Below are 17,263 nucleotides of genomic sequence, written 5' to 3'. Positions count from 1 at the left end.
TATTATTACTTTACTGTTAAACCATTAAACCATTAAACAATGATGTTCTATAGATAGTATGCGCTTGGCTAAGAAGTTCACAACATTGCCATCCGGAAGTATAACGGGCCAACACACAAAAACTATGTGTAACCCTGAAGTTTCATAGTCTGGTTAATACAGTTTAGTGAGAATCACTCATAAACGCGGATGGTTAAATATAATAACAAAGGCTTGAGTGACATCATCTTCGCTCTATCTATAGAAGGCCTTTGCATGACGTCACTCGACTCGTTGTTATTGTTTTAAGACAGCCATTTCGGTGATTACTTCTCACTTGATTATATCAATCAGACTAAAGCAGCTAAACGTTACACATCGTTTTGTGTGTTGGTACGTTATATCTGTCTGGCGAATGTTGTCAGTATTTTACCTAAACGCATATCATTTATTAGAAAGTGTCATTCTACTAGTATGTGTGTGACCAATCGTTTCAAGACGGTAATATGTCGAAGTAAACCTGATGCTTCAATCTGAACTTTAAGTTTAACTTATAAAAATTGAATTAAGAGAAAGAAAAAAGAAAGAAGAAGAGATGGAAGAGAAAAATAAGAAGAAATTCCGAAACAATTAAAAGTATGAAAATAACTAGAACTAAATATAATTGAATAAAGAAATATGTAATGAATTAAGAGATACAGAAATACAATTATTTACAACTACAGACTTGAACGATTTTAATGTCAATATCCATGTTTTATTAAATATGAAGTCATAATGGAATTTTAACAAGATGACGCCTTCTCACTAGAATAACAAAACATGCAATGAAATTCACGAATTCAAAGAAAAACCCACTCAAAAACATTTTTAACACCAATCTGCAAACTCAAACATCTTCTATTATTGATTTACACCCAGCACTATCAAAGACTGGAGCGTTGTTCCCGAATCATGTGTGAACACAACAGATTTAAACACCTTCAAGCAAAGATTATCAAAGTTCTTTATCCTAAACACCGACAATGAATGGCTGCTGCCTCGTTGAACAACTTTCTACGCCCTCGAATGCAAATAGCTACTCAGGATTGAATCGATCAAAAACTGCTTGTAATCCGTTGGAAAGGACTGGTTTTGATGTGTCTAGCCTTCTCTCTACCAATAAAATGATAGAAATTAATCTAGTAATACTGACCAACTGCTAGCTATCTCCATGTTTAATTTCGTTCTCATAAATGGTGAAAAAGGGGGATGGGGGTGGATATTGAGGGATCTAAACCTTCCCTTTCGCATTCTATCTCCAGATACAGATTGTAATGCTGAGAAACGTATAGACTACAATGTGTGTGTGTATGTGTGTGTGTTGTGTGTGTGTGTACTATTATTTTTAAATAACGGTACGTCCATTGTCGTGGGTACGTTAATGAAATGCCTAACTTCCACGTCTCCGCCAGAATCTACGATCGATCACATTATTCTCGTGAAGCTAAAACGACTCTCGCCTAATCGACGAAAATGCGTTTGAATATTTATTGGCACCCGTTTATGTAAGTCAAGCTGTATACCATCCCGCCGTAAAAGGGTAAGAAAACAGTCATGTAATAGGATTCCACAGTCTGACGTCACGTCCGCCTAGCAACGAATCGGCTGGCTCTAAACAAAAAATCCGTGCTTGGTCCGGGAAAGGAATAATTGGAAAATCGCTCAAAAAAACAATTTTTATCTTAAATATGGTCCAGTGTTTTGTACCAGATTGTCTGCACCAGTCAGAGAGTCACTCCTGCAAGTTTTACAGATTTCCAAATGAGAGGCAGACAAAAAATTGAAGAAAAAGTGTTAGGTAGTCACGCACTCCTCGTCGAACATTTGATAGTTCGTAGTCCAGATCTAGGTCTAGTTCAAGCTTACGTAGACCTATATTTTATGATTAAAGTGTACAATTGCACGAAATTATAAATAAAAATACATTCCAAACTAGGTTTTTATTGAAGTTGAAGCAAAAATGATATCTCAATCTACACGTTTTGATGTTAAGGCTGATAGATAAACAGAATGAGAGTTCAGTTCTACTGATAAGTGATAATTTTTTTAAAAGGAGAAAAATAGAAGAAAGAGAAGAAATTATTTGTTAAAATCTTACTTTAAACTCGATACCTTTATGGCAAAATGAAAATAAATAAATAAAATAACGGAACCTCTCCCCCCTCCCCCCTCCCTCACGCAGATATTTCTCTCTCTCTCTCTCTCTCTCTCTCTCACACACACACACACACACACACACAAACACACATACTTTCCTCTTTTTTGGAAAGTTTCTCTGATTCTCTGCCATGCCTCCCCTCCCCGACAGCCGAGGTGGCAACTCTGTGTGAACAAAGCAAGATGGCGACAGGGACCTCTCTCCTTTACCTGTGCCCGATTGTTGACACTCCAAAGTTTCCATCACCGCACTGTCCAGTACAGTACTGACTGAAATAAAGAGAAAACGCCAGTCTTGCCACACTCAACCCCAAGATCAACTTTAACTGTGTAAATTTAAGAATTCATATTTTTATATACCTAGTCAAAATCATCAAAAGAAGTAATGAGGAAGTGCGACATTTTGCTGAATGTGCGATTTCATAAAAGACAGGCGAGAGACCCACCAGTAACCTAGACTCTTGCACACCTTTGATTTATCATGCATTGAGCTGGTGTCAAACAAGATAGTCTAAAACAAAGTAGCCTACTTATCAAATAATATACCCAATATGCCCAACAGAATTATTGGGTTTTTTAAAAATCTTTTCTTTTCAGGAGAAAGGACAAAAGATCCAATATCATCATCAAGAGTGTGTTCTTGTCACTTCAGAGATGGTGACAAAGCCAACCTCCCTGAATTGTTTGACAGAAATAAAAATAAATTGTTTCCATCAGAGCCAGAAAGAAAGAAAAGAAAAGTGCCACAAGGAATTCCCACCCCATCTCAATTGGCACCAACATCAAGAAGTCCACCACCACCACCACCACCACCACCATCATCATCATCATCATCATCATCATCATCATCATCATCATCATCATCATCATCATCATCAGCTCAACTCTCTTCATCATCATCACAAAGTCCCACCTTAAAAAAAAACCAGATTCCTCATCATCATTATTTTCCTCCTCATCACCATCCTCATTATCTTCTCCCTCATCATCATCTCAACTCTCGTCACCATCATTACAGGATTCCATCTTTTAAAAAAACAGATTGTAGAACAAGTGAGGATATTTTAAATAGAACAACAAATTTAATTCAAGAACAAGAAATTACAGACAAAAATAAGGAAATAGCTAGCTTAAAAAAACCCAACTTAGTTAGATTCAACGCACTTACACTGTTTCAAGCCTTACAGAAAAAGTTCTTCGAATGGAGAAAGGTGTACATTCTTTTAAAATATTTAATATTATTGTTCAATATGTTGAGTGCTTTAGAGGTAACCTTATTTATTATAGTGGGTGGGAAGTTCAGGAAGAGACAGTTGCATTAAAAGACCAAATTTTCATTACACTTATGAAACTTAGACAGAACTACACTAACCTTCATATTTCACAATTGTTTAGCGTTAGTGAAAGTACTTTAACAAATATTATACAAACTTTTATTAATGTTTTACATAAGCCATAAGCTTCTCTTTGAAAATGTTATGAAGGTTACATGCCCTTCTAGACATAAAAATAAACTATCAGCTCCATCATCATTTTTAAGATTTCCAAATTGCAGAATGATCAATGATTGTACAGATGACCAAATTGCTATTCCTAAAGAAATGGATAACCAACGGTTAACTTATTCTTCTTTTAGGTCCATGAATTCGGTTAAAGCTCTTGTTGGTGTGAGTCAAAATGGTGTGATAAATTCTGTTTCTAAACTTTATCCAGGGTCTGTCTCGGATAAGGTCATTGTACCAAATTGTGGATTACTAAAACTTTTAATTTTAAGCCCTGGAGATTTAATTTTAGCAGATAAAGGCTTCCTGATTCAAGACATTTTACCTCAAGGAGTAACTGTAAATATCCCTCCCTTTTTACATAATAAATTTACTGAAAATGAGATTTTATTAACAAAAGAAATTGCTTCATGTTCAGAGGGCTAATGAAAGACTAAAAATGTTAACATCCTCTCATATATTCCAACCATGTTAAGAGAAACATCTGATATTATTTTTCAATTTGTTGCAGCACTTGTCAATCTCCAGTCTCCTCTTATTAAGGAGACTGCATTTTGTTAGCTTTGCCATTTATTTTGTACAACACACATATTTTGTTCATCATCATCAAATCACCATTCAAAATAATGGTTTTGTAGGTCACCCATACATGATTTTACATGATAAACATGACAAATTATGGCATTGCTGTATCAACGTATGTTCAATGTCATTAACATTGTTAAATAAAATATGACAAATTAGTTTTGGACTGAATCAACCCAAGGCATCATCAAGATAGATCTGTGGAAGTAAAAGAATAAAAGATTCAAATTTAGAGCTGCGACCATGCTCAATAGGCAAAAAACAAACAAACTAATAAAACGTCTGTTATGGTCGTGTGGTATGACACTCGCTTTCAGATCAGAAGGTCCTGGGTTTGGGTCTCGCTCGGCGCATAGTTGAGTCCTTGGAGAAGGCTCTTTACTCACGATCTCTCACCGTACTCAGGTGTCAAATGAATACCTGGCCGTTAACAGCGTTGTCTCTGTCCGGAAAAATTGTAATATTGCCTAACAGGCATCATGTCCCGTCTTACATGTTAAATGATGCTGTTGGCCAGGGACCCCTTGTAAAGCACTTTGAGCACATTAAGTGGATATTACGCTATATAAAAGCTCAATTTAAAAAAATTAAGTGGTTCTTTCATTCATCTTGCTTTGTTGATAAAGGGGAAACCCGAAACGTCCATTTTATCTGTTTTCGTATATTAAATTGAAGTTCACATTCAATTTCACAATGTTATTGATTTCTTCGAGTTTCAAGCTGCAACATTTACATTACACCTTAACCCAATAGGAAGTTTAGTTTACCGTGACTAACACTGGTCTAAATAAATAAATAAGATTCCCTTTATTCATCCCATAGAGGAAATTTATCTCTAGGGTCTATTCCCAGGGAAGACTGGAATAACCGCGGTGCAGCGCCGCAAATTGAGCTAGGGCGAGGTGACTTGCTCAAGGCCACACAGCGCAGCGGCGGGTGAACGAACTCGGTACCTTTTCGTACTGCTGATCCACGCTGCCCCTATGCCTACCACATGAAGTATGATAAAATGTCTAGCGTGATTGGTGATTGTGATGCTCATATATGAGCATTATAATAAAGGTTACAATACGATACTAAATAGTATGTAGTATCTAGACTATAGTCAATAGCAACGAAAATTAGCGAAGCAAGACCTCAAAGACTCAATGATTCTCTCTCTCTCTCTCTCTCTCTCTCTCTCTCTCTCTCTCTCTCTCTCTCTCTCTCTCTCTCTCTAACTAACTAAAATCGAACGTTAACAGTAAAATCTTTCCATTGGATAAACTAAATCTGCCTAAACTCAAAGTAAACTGATTATTGTCCAATAGTAGTTTTACGGGGATGTGAGATTTGAGAGTGAGAAGACGAAACAACTTACCTTCACAGAATACTCTTTATTCTTCGTGCTGGCTTGAACTTTGCCGAACATCATGCCATCCGAGTACGAGAAAGTCAAAACATGACCTGACTTATGATGGTTTTGACCTCTCGACACACTTTTATGCTCATTGGAGAAGTATTTCATAAGGGCGGTGATGGAAATAGAGTTCGTGTCAGCCATTTTTCTCGACTGTTTAGAGCCAGCCGGTTTGTTGCCATGCGTTGCTGCGCAGGATTACGTCACGACTTAGGAAGCCTATTTAAAGCCACAATCGTGGATTCGTATCTCTTACATAGGGGATTTCTGGTCTGTTTCAAGGCCAATCCTTGTAATTGTTTTGAGTATCCATTTCATTATCTTTGGGAATCATTGAGAATATTGAAGAATGTTGCAACAGATGATTTCCATGTATAGATCATGTTTTATTAATATAGATAGAATGGATTTGACGTCACTCAGGTCTTTGTTATTGTTTTTTTTAATTTTTTGCCATCCACGTTTATGAGTAATTCTCACTAAATTGTATTAACCAGACTATAAACGTTCAAGGTTACACATCGTTTTGTGTGTTGGTCCGTTATACTTCCGGATGGCAATGTTGTTAGTTTCTTAGCCAAGCGCACACTATATATATATAAAGTTAATCCCTCATCGTAAAGGCGCCTGGAGAAGAAGTTTTCTCAAACCATTTAGAATGAAACATATTGAATATTGAATGATACCGTCATGCGAATGCCAGCAGATAATTTTAATGTTTCCCTTACATGTATTAGTCCTTGAGAGCCGAATGCCCATGGAAACGGAATGTAAATATATTGAACCTTTCGCAATTAGATTCAATAGTCTGGTGTCACGTTGCCAAGCAACGGCGAGCAGCGTGGTTCTAAACAAAGAAAATTGGTACTTTTTATTCTTCATGCTGGCTAGAACTTTTCATATGTCATGTGATCACAATGTATAAAAGTCAAAACATGATCATATTTATCATGTTTTTCTCCTCTGTATACACTTTTATGCTTGTCGGAGAAATATTTCATAAGGGCGTCCGCCATTGTTCCGATAGTTTAGAGCCAGTTACTAAGTTACTATTGTGATGTCTAGACACTCTTCAATTTATTTATATAAAATGTATCCATAAGAGTCAAAGGCCCGTGGAGACGGAATTTATACCGAACCTTTCCCAATCTAGGAAGACTGCAAACTCAGCCATGGATTTCTCCTCATATTTGTGGAACCAGCATTAAGTTGCCAATATATAGTACGAAGATGACGTCTATCGGGTGTGTGTTATTGTTTTTTTGCCAGCCATGTTTATGAGGAATTCTCACTAAACTGTATTAAGCAGATTATAAACGTTCAAGATTATACATAGTCGTGTGTGTTGGTCCGTTATACTTCCGGGTGGCAATGCTGTGAGCTTCTTAGCCAAGCGCATACTATCTATAGATAGAACAAAGATGACGTTACTCAGGTTTTTGTTATTGTTTTTTGCCATCCACGTTTATGAGTACTTCTCACTTAACTGCATTAACCAGACTATAAACGTTCATGGTTACACATAGTTTTGTGTGTTGGTCCGTTATACTTCCGGATGTCAATTTTGTGAGCTTCTTAGCCAACCCCATACTATCTATAGATAGCTCATATGGTAGAGTCACGATCTCACCGACAAGGCGGAGTTGTCGCACCAGTAAGGTCGCGGGTTCGAGCCCCCATCGCCGCCGTGAAGTTTTTATTCTCTGTTGTCTTTTGGCACTTTCCTTCTCACTTCATTTCTTGTTTATATAACTTATTAAGGCCATTAGCCCTATATTCTGGAAACGTATCTTTTAAATGCGATAGTTCTTGTATTTTATAAGATCAACTATTCTAATAGGCCTCAACAGTCGTGACGTCACTTCCCTCGTAATGACTCATAGTAACTTAGTAACTGGTTCTATCGGAACAATGGCGGACGCCCTTATGAAATACTTCTCCGACGAGCATAAAAGTGTATCCAGAGGAGAAAAACATTATAAATCTATTATGTTTTGACTTTTATTCATTCTGATCACATGACATGTAAAAAAGTTCTAGCCAGCATGAAAACTAAAAAGTACCAATTTTCTTTGTTTAGAACCAAGCTGCTCGTTGCGGGGCGGACGTGGCATCAGATTATCGAATCCAATTGCGTTTAATGCCACTATTATAGGCTATTATTGCCTCGGTTTAATACTGTGAATCATAAATTATGTCGGCCCGAGAATAGCAGCAGACGATTTCGCTGGCAGGTAGGCTAGGATGCCCGAAGTTCGACACCATGTCGTGACATTGTTTGATGGTGTGCATTGTTTAAAACCTTGCCGCTCGTTTCGTTTTCAAGCTATCGACATGCGGGTTGTCCCATCAATTAGACTTTTCATTAAATTTTTAGCAAAATGAAATTTTTTCCCGTTTTTAGTCATATATTTTGCGTCTTTAACCCTTTGTAGACGAGATTGAATCGCTTTAAAATTGCATATTGCTGTCTTTAACCCTTTGCAGACCAGATTGAATCTCTTTTAGGTCATATATTACTGTCTTTAATCCATAAAAATTTAATTCCTCTTAGGGTCAATGCCGGCTTGTATTTATGTTCATGTTTGGTAACCTACATGGTTATAGGCTCATAGTAGTTATGGAAACATTCTCAAACCAACACAAAATAAAAAAATAGAAAAATTAAAATAGAGCTTTATATAGCTCAATATCCACTAAATGTGCTCAAAGCGCTTTACAAGGGGTCCCTGGTAAACAGAAACATTTAACATGTAGGACGAGACATGACGCCTGTTAGGCGACATCACAATTTTTGGGACAAAGACAACGCTGTTAACGGCCATGTACTCATTTTACACCCGAGTACGGTGAGAGAATGTGAGTAAAGAGCCTTTTCCAAGGACTCAACTATGCGCCGAGCGCGAGGCTCGAACCCAGGACCTTCCGATCCGAAAGCGAGTGTCATACCACTAGACAACATAGCGGACGCCCTTATAAAATAGTGTCCTATAACCAGTTAAATCAAACCCATGATTGCGTTCCGTAATCAGACCTGCTAATGTATGCCCCTAGGACAAGGGACCATGAAGACAATATTATCTTGAATTCTTTATAATCGAGTTAAACTTTTTAATTTCCCCGTAAAACAAATAGGGAATGAGATTAGCGGAAGAGTAGCGTCCCTTGATTGGACGTCACCCATAGTCTGTGACGTCACCGGCGGAAAAGTTATTAGAGAGAGAATGTCATGTTGGTTGTGTGCATGCGTCTCTCGTCCTCGCTTCCGGTGAAAACGGCTTGAGACACTTCAAAACCAAATTGACGTTCTCTCTGTAAGGTGACGTCTAATCAAGGGACGCTACTTTTCCGCTAATCTCATTCCCTATATTCAGCAGCTACCTACCGTATGTCACTAAATTTTTGCTTTTAAATATCATTATGAAAATATTCACCGATATGACCTCTGTCCATACTATTATGGGGGTCGATCTGCTTCTAGCCTGAGACGGCATCTGCCTTTTTTTTCTATCAAGAGAGCAGCAACCATGATACCATTCAATTTCTAACTCCTAGTTAGGTCATCCCGACAAAATAAATACCGATTTGAAACGATGGGTCACGTGTTTGTTTTTTTTTTTGTTTTTTTTTTTTGTATTTTTTTTTTTTTTGAGAATGAATACTGTATCTTTCAAAGTTTTTTGTGTTGGTCCGTTATACTTCCGGATGGCAATGTTATGAGCTTCTTAGCCAAGCGCATACTATCTATACAGTCTGCTACTAAAGTAGTTTTGCCACTTTATAATTCAACGTATAATCTATTCATTGTTATTACTCCGGAGGATAGGTTACACACTTCGATGGAGTTTGGAACCAGAACAGGGGCAGGTCTGTTGTGCCGTAACGATTTCTATGCCCTTACTCAAATGATATTTTATCATTCAGACTTAAAAGTCAATATCTGATCCACCTTGCATCACACCGGATCCAGACGTTGTGTCTCATATCATGAAATGTATCGGAAGGTCCTGGGTTCGAACCTCGCTCGGCGCATAGTTGAGTCTATGGAAAAGACTCTTTACTCACATTCTCTCACCGTACTCAGGTGTAAAATGAGTACTTGGCCGTTAACAGCGTTTTCTTTGTCCGAAAAATTGTAATAACGCCTAACAGGCGGCATGTCCCGTCCTACATGTTAAATGTTGCTGCTGACCAGGGACCCCTTGTAAAGCGCTTTGAGCACATTTAGTGGATATTGCGCTATATAAAAGCTCATTAAAAAAATCATCTTAAAGTGCCAAGAGTTTAATGTGAAAAGCCATTCATCCTCTAGTGTGATTAATTAAGCATAACGATTATAGGGAATGAGATTAGCGAAAGAGTAGCGTCCCTTGATTGGACGTCACCCATAGTCTGTGACGTCACCGGCGGAAAAAGTTATTAGAGAGAGAACGTCGTGTTGGTTGTGCGCATGTGTCTCTCGTCCTCGCGAGGTCACCGGCGGAAAAAGTTATTAGAGAGAGAACGTCATGTTGGTTGTGCGCATGTGTCTCTCGTCCTGAGGACGAGAGACACATGCGCACAACCAACATGATGTTCTCTCTCTAATAACTTTTTCCGCCCGTGACGTCACAGACTATGGTTGACGTCCAATCAAGGGACGCTACTCTTCCGTTAATCTCATTCCCTATAGTGGTGGCGGTATAAACATCTGGGGCGCGATTTCCTATACTTATGCTATTCCATTTCACGTATTCCTGAAAAGTTACAGAAGCTATTGCTGTTGAGGTTTTGCTTGGAAAATCTTTTCGTCTCCCTTTTCCAACAAAATGGAGAAATATTCATTTTCCAACACAATAGGGACAATTTCTCTGCCCAAAATTTTTTAAATGTTTTTTTGCTTTGTTTTCAGAGTAAGCACTACGATTACATTGTTCCCTCTCTGAACGGCAGATAGTTGAGTCTTTGGAAAAAAGCTCTTTACTCACATTCTCTCACCGTACTCAGTTGTAAAATGAGTACATGGCCGTTAACCGCCTTAACAGTCTCTTTCTGAAAAAGAAGTTTGTAATATCGCCTAACATGCGTCTGGTTTCGTCCTATTTGTTATGCGTTGTGTTTTCTAGGGACCCATCGTAAAGCGCTTTGAGCACATTAAGTGGATATTTTTAAAAATATTATTATCGTCATTCTGAATGTCTCAGTCTCAACCAGCGTAATGTTCCCCCAATATTCGTCGCCTATTTATGGCCTATAAATGTGATAACAATGCAAATCATATCGCCTGTTGATCTATCAGAAGGGAAAGCCCCCAAAATGGCTTATTTATTTATTGTTTCCCAGAATGCAATTTATTTATTATTATCTCAGTATGCAATGGAATTATAGAAAGATTGGTGTAGGCTATGATATTGTACAATGACAAAAGATGGTTATCGTAGTTTTTGTAAGAAAAACTTTTACGTCATATTTAGATAGATAATTTTGATGTCCCTTATCTCGTCTATGAAATCTAAAACCTGAGACAGCTAGAACGTTTCAGGTTTAAACATTCGCTACACGCTGACCATCAATATAATATTATATCGATATACGGATGGAAAATACGTCAGTTGATCTTAAAACGATATTATGGTGGAATGTACTTGACCATCATTATAATATTATATCGATATAGGGATGGAAAATACGTCAGTTGATCTTAAAACGATATTATGGTGGAATGTACTTGACCATCGTTATAATATTATATCGATATAGGGATGGAAAATACGTCAGTTTATCTTAAAACGATATTATGGTGGAATGTACTTGACCATCATTATAATATTATATCGATATAGGGATGAAAAATACGTCAGTTGATCTTAAAACGATATTATGGTGGAATGAAATAGAAGAAGAAAATTGAGTTATAATATGTCATAATGGCAGAAATCATGAAATTAAAAAAGCAAAACAAAATATTAGAGCATCTATATAGCTCAATATATTCTAAACGTGCTCAAATCGCTTTATATGGATTCCTAGTCAACAGCAACACGTAACATGTAGGACGAGACATGATACTTGTTAAGCGATATTTCAATTTGTTTTCAGAGAGACGTGGATGGCAAAAAACAATAACAAAGACCTGAGTGACGTCATTTTCGTTCAATCTATAGACAGAATAAAGATGGCGTCACTCGGGTCTTTGTTATTGTTTTTTGCAATCCGCGTTTATAATTAATTCTCACCAAACTGTATTAACCAGAATATAAACGTTCAAGGTTATATCGTTTTGTGTTTAGGTCCGTTATACTTCCGGATGGAAATGTTGTGAGCTTCTTAACCAAGCGCATACTATCTATTTCGCTTTGAGACGATAGGCCACAATTGAGTTCAATAGTCTGATGTCACGTCGCCCGGCTAACGGCGGCCATCGTAGTTCTAAACAAAGAAAATCGGTACTTTTTATTATTTATGCTGGGTAGAACTTTTCATATATCTTGTGATCAGAATGTGTAAAAGTCAAAACATGATCAGATTTATAATGTTTTTTTTTCTCTCTGGATACGCTTTTATTCTCGTCGGAGAAGAGGTGTTTCATAAGGACGTCCGCCGTCGTTCCGATAATTTAGAGCCAGTTACTAAGTTACCATGCGTCATTACGAGGGAAGTGACGTTACGACTGTTGAAGCGTATTGAAAAAAGATGATTTGTCAGTGTACAGCGGGGAACAGAACAGAGATAGCGGAGGGGAAAAAAAGAAGAAGATAAACATCAGACAAAATGAAATGATGATCCGTGGATCGTCTGAACCCCTGGAATATCGGATGTCACGATAGTTTAATGGCTAGCATGCTTGTCCAGACAAGCGATCTATGTCTCGGAATCGTGCTCGGATGATTTTTGTAATTGGTTATTCTTGTCTGATTTTGGGGAGATCTGCAGATCTGTGTAGATCAATCGGTAGAGAGCCCAATCCATAGGCGTAATAATGTGGTTCGATCCCCTGTTACGCACGAAGTTTTATCATCTTTGTCACGATTATTTGATGGTTAGCCTTTCTTAGTCCTGAGAAGAGATCCATTTATCTTGGAATCAATGTGCGGTATTTTTGTAATTGGATTTTCTTGTCTAATGCATAGATCTATAATCTGTGTAGCTCAATCGATAGATCACCCACCCCGGGTGTAAAATCGCAATTGACCCCTGTCACGCACTTCTTGTTCTTCCTGGTACGATAGTCTAATGATAGTTCGCATGCTTTTCATGACAAGAGATATAATATTATGTCTTGGAATGGACGTAGAATGATATTTTTTCTAATTGGTTATATAAAAAAAAAATAGAATTCCCTGTATTCATCCCATAGGGGAAATTTTTCTCTAGGGTCTCTTACAATGGATGACTGGAATATCCTAGGCGTCCGCCGCAGTGCAGCGCCGCAAATTGAGCTAGCGCGAGGTTACTTGCTCAAGGCCACACAGCGCACCGGCGGGTGATCGAACTCGGTACTCGGTACCCTTTCGGGTACGAAGCTAAGACTGTACCGCTGAGCCACGCTGCCCCTGTCATCTATAGCTTAATCTGGAGAGAATCAATTCAATTCAAAGTTTCTTTATTGTCGGGAATCTTACGCATTTAACTCAGAATGCATAGGCGTAATAGTTATAGCTAATCGGAAATAAGAAAATAGATAAATATTAGATCTTTAAAAAATACAAATTAAAAAAAATAAATTGATCTTTATATAGAGCAATATCCACTAAAGGTGCTCAAAGTGCTTTACAAGGGGTCAAGGGGTCCCTGGTCAACAGCAACATTTAACTTGTAGGACGGGACATGACGCCTGTTAGGCGATATTACAATTTTTCGGACAAAGAAAACGCTGTTAACGGCCAGGATCTCATTTTACACCTGAGTACGGTGAGAGAATGTGAGTAATGAGCCTTTTCCAAGAACTCAACTATGCGCCGAACGTGAGGCTCGAACCCAGGATCTTCCGATCCGAAAGCGAGTGTTATACCACTAGACCACATAGCCGCACAAGATGTTTATGATTTTTCTCCGACATCTAAATCTTTATACATAAATCTAAATACGTATAACAATACAGCACGCACTCTTACACTCTTCTCTATGTTTTTTTTTTAAAATACTCTCTTTAGAAATTAAAATCAAAATTAATATTATTAGTTTATAACATGGAAATTAAAATTTTAAATTAAAAGACCCACTAAAAAAAATCTTTCAAACGGGAGTTAAAATGAGCGCATTTGACTCTGTGCAATGCATACTTTTTAAATTTCTTCTTGTTCACTCAGTATTGATTAAGTATTATCATACTGCAAGATGCCCGTCATATTCGGAAACTAATAATCATACTATAGCGTTATTCATTGCCCATTTTAAAGCCTAAAAGCTGCGCCTCATGACAATGATATTTGAGATCACGGGTTAGACAGTTTTGACAGGCGAGGGCCATTTTAATCGATTGATATTTGGATTAAGTAGTCTGATGTCACGCCGCCCGGCAACGGCGGCCATCTTGGTTCTAAACAAAAAAAATCATTACTTTTTACTCTTCATGCTGGCTAGAACTTTTCATATGCCTTATGATCAGAATACGTAAAAGTCAAAACATGATCAAATTTATGTGTTTTTTTCCCTATGGACACGCTTTTATGCTCGCTGGAGAACGATTTCATATGGGCGTCCACCATTGTTCCGATAGTTTAGAGCCAGTGTTACTAAGTTACCATGCGTCATTAGGAAGGAAGTGACGTTACGACTGTTGAAGAGTATTGAAGGAAGGGTTTTCTGTCCAGAATTTTAATGAGTTTTTTTGTGTGTAAAAAGTAAGGCAGAATATTTAGTGAGTCTTTTAATGGAAGAAAGAGTACAGATGAAAATTGAGGAAATAACACACCATTTTATGAAACTTGGATGACTTGTTACAGATTTCATCAAATTGATGTTATCGAAAATAAATATCAAATGAAATAGAGTTCATGGTAATTACATTGGCTTTTAATTATACCGTGAATAATTATTACTATCGATTTCCTTTAGTCATGTCAGTGTCTTGAAGAAAAAAAACAGGGAAAATCATGAACCGTGGTAATTAAAATCATATTTTAAAATACTCACTAGCTACTATTATATTTAGCGTGGTGTAACGATATTATGATCTATGAGCGTACCGAGAGGGAACTGTTCGATTCCCTTCTGCCAAGTTATGGGACCATGAGATTGTCTCCGTGCCCTAGCTAATATTTTGGCGCTGCGTTGCGGCAGGCGTTTGGATTTTTCCAGTATTTTTTTTGTATTATGAAAACACCTGAAACAAAAACATTTTCTTTTGCGATGATGACCTATTGACACAATATTGACACAATTATAAAACGGTGTGTTATTTCCTCAATTTTCATCTGTACTCTTTCTTCCATGAAAAGACTCACTAAATATTCTGCCTTACTTTTTACAGAAAAACTCATTAAGATTCTGGCCAGAAAACGCTTCCTTCAAATATCGATCGATTAAAATAGACACAATAGATAGGGACATACAGGAACATGAACGACACGGAAAGAGTGGAGTGGAGAGCCTTGATCGCCAACTCAGTGAAGCACGTCACAACATGATGATGATGATGATGATGATGAAGATGATGATGATGATGATGAAGATGATGATGATGATGATGATGATGATGATGATGGTGATGATGATGATGATGATGATGATGATGATGATGAAGATGTTGATCATGGTGATGATGATGATGATGATGATGATGATGATGATGATGATGATGATGATGATGATGGTGGTGATGATGATGATGATGAAGATGATGAAGATGAAGATGATGATGATGAAGATGATGATGATGATGATGATGATGATGATGATGATGATGATGATGAAGATGATGAAGATGAAGATGATGATGATGAAGATGATGATGATGATGAAGATGATGATGATGATGATGATGATGATGATGATGATGAAGATGGTGATGATGAAGATGATGATGATGATGATGATGATGATGATGATGATGATGATGATAATGGGTTATATTCATGAATTATTTCTGTAATGGTGACATAGAATTTTGTCATTTGATAGATTAGATTAAACTATAAATAGATAGAATAGCATTTTCAAATAACTTTGATTTTGCACTGACCACAACGTTTCTGTACTATGAAAAATGCGTATTTAAAAGTTTAGCCAGAAAATTCGTTCTTCAAATATCGATCGATTAAATTGACCTCAACTTGTCAAAAACTCTCAAACCTGGGACTTCGCGAATTTATTCAATTTCTAGCACTTGGCTTATACCGACATTATACGGCTTTTAGACACTGAGTCAGAATTTTATTTTTCGCTTAATAAGCTCACTATATAAAATAAAACGAGTAGGTTAATCTATTCAATCTAAATATCCAGCAATATCCTATATTGTACTGTAAACACTCTTTTACAGCACACAATAATGTATTTAGAATCTAACAGAAAACGCAGATGCCTGGATAACTTTGCCTTATGTAACGATCAGCAGATACAGTATGATATTTACGTTATGTTCGACTTTCAAATCAAATTAAATGGAATACTCTTCAACAGTCGTAACGTCACTTCCTTCCTAATGACGCATGGTAGCTTAGTATCACTGGCGCTAAACTATCGAAACAATGGCGGACGCCCGTATGAAATATTTCTCCGGCGAGCATAGAAGGGTATCCAGAGGAAAAAAACAAAACACATAAATTTGATGTTTGATTTTAAACATTCTGATCACAAGGCATATGAAAAGTTCTAGCCAGCATGAATAATAAAAAGTAATGATTTTCTTTGTTTAGAACCAAGATGGCCGGCGTTGCCGGGCGGCGTGACATCAGACTACTGAATCCTATTGTATCATTCATTTAGACGACATCAGCGTTGCCAGATTGATTTTGCGAACAACGCCAAATAAGTCTCTGATACTGCTGAAAAAAAGCCAATCACTTCGAGGCAACACTTTTTTCTGCAATTATATTATGCACATCAGCCCCATGTATAAGTTATTTTCATTTAATGATAATTAAATATCTACTAAACGTGCTCAAAGCGCTTTACAAAGGGTCCCTGACCAACAGCAACACGTAACAAGTAGAACGAGACATGACGCCTGTTAGGCGATATTACAATTTTTTCGGACAAAGACAACGCTAATAACGGCCAGGTACTCATTTTACACCTGAGTACGGTGAGAGAATGTGAGTAAAGAGCCTTTTCCAAGGACTCAACTATTCGCCGAGCGAGGCTCGAACCCAGGACCTTCTGATCCGAAGGCGAGAGTACCACAAGACCACATAGCCGACTAGTGGACACTTGCCGTCTTATCCGAAGGTCATCGATTTGAGACCGGGCTGAACCGCGAATTTATTGAGTCCTTTGCAAAGACTGTTTACTCACATTCTCTCACTGTACTCATGTGTAAAGTGAATAGTTGGCCGTAAACAGCATGATCTCTGTCCGATGTAATATTTTTTATATCGCCTAGCAGGCGTCATGTCTCGTCCTACATGTTAAATGTTGCTGTTGACCAGGGACCCATGTAACGCTCTTTGAACACGTA

General features: G+C 37.5%; 1 protein-coding gene and 1 long non-coding RNA gene across 2 annotated transcripts in view; both read right to left on the bottom strand.

Moving 5' to 3' along the window:
* Positions 1 to 17,263, bottom strand: part of LOC144969349 (calmodulin-like) — a 98,373-nt gene that overhangs the window by 69,739 nt on the left and 11,371 nt on the right. The window lies entirely within an intron of this gene.
* On the bottom strand, positions 2,236 to 5,865 carry LOC144963464 (uncharacterized). The gene is made up of 2 exons (XR_013643634.1): positions 5,626 to 5,865; positions 2,236 to 4,463 (listed from the first exon to the last, which is right to left on the bottom strand). It is a non-coding gene; the product is annotated as an uncharacterized LOC144963464 (long non-coding RNA).

The sequence above is a fragment of the Berghia stephanieae genome, chromosome 1, assembly GCF_034508935.2.
Source record: "Berghia stephanieae isolate SIO BIC M18660-M18661 chromosome 1, UCSD_Bste_1.3, whole genome shotgun sequence".
Lineage (NCBI taxonomy): Eukaryota > Metazoa > Mollusca > Gastropoda > Nudibranchia > Aeolidiidae > Berghia > Berghia stephanieae.
The sequence above is the reverse complement of the archived record's forward strand: the minus strand, read 5'-3'. Positions and strand labels throughout refer to the sequence as shown.